Source organism: Pundamilia nyererei, unplaced genomic scaffold (genome assembly GCF_000239375.1).
Source record: "Pundamilia nyererei isolate P.nyererei 1_Seehausen unplaced genomic scaffold, PunNye1.0 scaffold00007, whole genome shotgun sequence".
Taxonomy (NCBI): domain Eukaryota; kingdom Metazoa; phylum Chordata; class Actinopteri; order Cichliformes; family Cichlidae; genus Pundamilia; species Pundamilia nyererei.
Genome location: NW_005187408.1, coordinates 5467138 through 5469576, shown reverse-complemented (window position 1 = coordinate 5469576; position 2439 = coordinate 5467138).

The following is a 2439-nucleotide window of genomic DNA, read 5'->3' as shown; positions in this document are numbered from 1 at the left end:
CAACACACACACACACACACACACACACACACACACACACACACACACACACACACACACACACACCAAGTACCTTTAGATGATCGCATGAATAGGACCAGAAGGAGTGTAACTTGATACACCCTTACTTTAACATACATAACATTTATATTATGTACATGTACATAATATAAATGTTATGTATGCTTTGCGACTTTCTGCTTCTATACTGCTATATTTTTGAATGCAAATATCATATTTTTTACTCCATACTATTGATTTTACAGAATAATTATTTTGCACATAAATTGCATTATTATAGATCATGCAAACGATCAGTATAAACATAATTAAAATCAGCAGCAGCTGCAATGAAAACATGAATACTTTTTTTTATTATTTTGAAACGGTCAGCTCTATATAGATACTTTGAATATACTTGTGCATCATTAAGCTACACTGGAATACAATTTGTGCTTGACTAAAAAGTTTTTTGGGTTTTTTTTAAATATGTTTTCCACTTTGCAAAATAGTTGTTTCATGTTTAAAGGCTTGTGCACTCCCACCTTTTGTGTAATAAATCTGTAAAACACAGGGCAGAAGATGAGCAGATTTTCTGCGGGCCCTCTTGTTCTTGTCCTCCTCTGGTACCCTCTTTTTAAAAAAACGTGGAAACCCTCCTTCTCAGACTATCCCACATGCAGCAGCAAGAAAATCTTTCCCTGGTGTGGCAATAAACACAAACTCAGCAGTTACAGATTGTTTAAAAGTAATTAAACTAACAGTATTTAAGTTGTTGGAACTAAACAGGATCTCTAGGTCAGGGCTTTGTAGGTGTTTGCTGGAGTAATTGGAGGATGGAGATGTTGAGAGAAAGTGATATTGTGACGAGCAGTGAGGATAAACAGATAAACAAACCCTGTCATATTAATTTTCCTACAGTCACAGGAATTGTGTAATATTATAACATTCCGCCACCTGGGGGCGCTGTGTAATCATTTGAAAAACTCAGCCTACATTTTGTGTAATATTCACATCATTTATTACATCCGCTGAACAGTATCCGTATTTGTCACATATTGTGACAATTTTAAAAAGTAATGTTGCCAATTGTCTCCCCTTCATCTTTGGGATGCATTTTTCATTTCTCCTGACTATTTGTGATGATTTAGACCCACTGAAGTACTGGCATGAAGTATGAAAACTACATCTTTGTACAGGAAGTCATTACTTTGTTACACAGCTGTTGCTTGCATTTTGTTTGTTTTTTAAAAAAAAAAGTATGTCCTCATGTGGAGGCAATAGACTTATTTCCCAGCATAGATCAATAAAGTCAACAGTGTTTAACAAAATATACAAATTTTGCCATTCACAGTGAAGCATAAAGTTTTTAAAAAGTCCAAATCTACACGAGCATAGGACTTACAGAAATAAAGAATAAACCATACACGGCAAGAATATTCTTTTGAGTTATTGTTTATTTATTGAACAGGATAAAATTATTAAGTTAAAAACTAATATAAGATCAATTCAGTTCAATTCAATTCAACTAAAGAAAATCCATAAAATTCAATTCAATATAAATAGTGCAAATTGATAAAAACAGCTGTCTTATGTTGTCAGGTAAAGACCAAACACCCCAACAATCAACTGATCCCCTTTGAGCAAGGGCAACAACGGGAAGGGAAAAGTCCCTTTTAGCAATAAGAAGCCTCCGGCAGACACATGGTGATTGGTTGGGGGTGAAGGGAAAGAGAAAATAATGTGGCACAGTAATGGTACAAGATCACATTGGGAATTACACCAATGACAAGCCAATACAAGGGAAATATGATTGCTGTTAGTGCTGCACATACTCTTGCACAAACTTGTAAATACCAACTAAATTCTCTAATATTTAATACTTTTTTCCTCTCCTTTTTATTGTTGTTATTAATATTATTATTACTTTATTACTACCACTGCTATTTTCTGTTATTTTCTCCTCAATATAACTGCAAAATCTCTATATGCTCATGTAAAGCTGAGGAGCACAAGCCAAAGAATTTCATTATGGATAAATGTGGCTACACTGTTTATCTGTACATGACAATAAAACTTGAAATTTGAAACTTGCTGTCCCTGTGACATTTTAAAACACTGGGATGCTTTTCAAGAAGCTTTTTTAAAACAGCTTTAGTGACATTACTCTGACATCACAACACAGTAGTGATTGTTACTAAAATGGGCTTCTGTATGCCGGTGCAGTTATTTGAGTTATTTCCTTAAAAAATAAGTTAAATGACTGTTTTTCCTTATGCGCTGACTGTTACTGTGTAGCTGTGCAGTTATGTTGACATCCCCTAGAACTGAAACACACAAAAAACTGTTTTATTCTGAATAAATATGTGTAATGACCCTCACTCCTCTGTATTCCAGGTTTTGATGGTTACTGGTATTAGAGTAAAATTATTTAGAGTA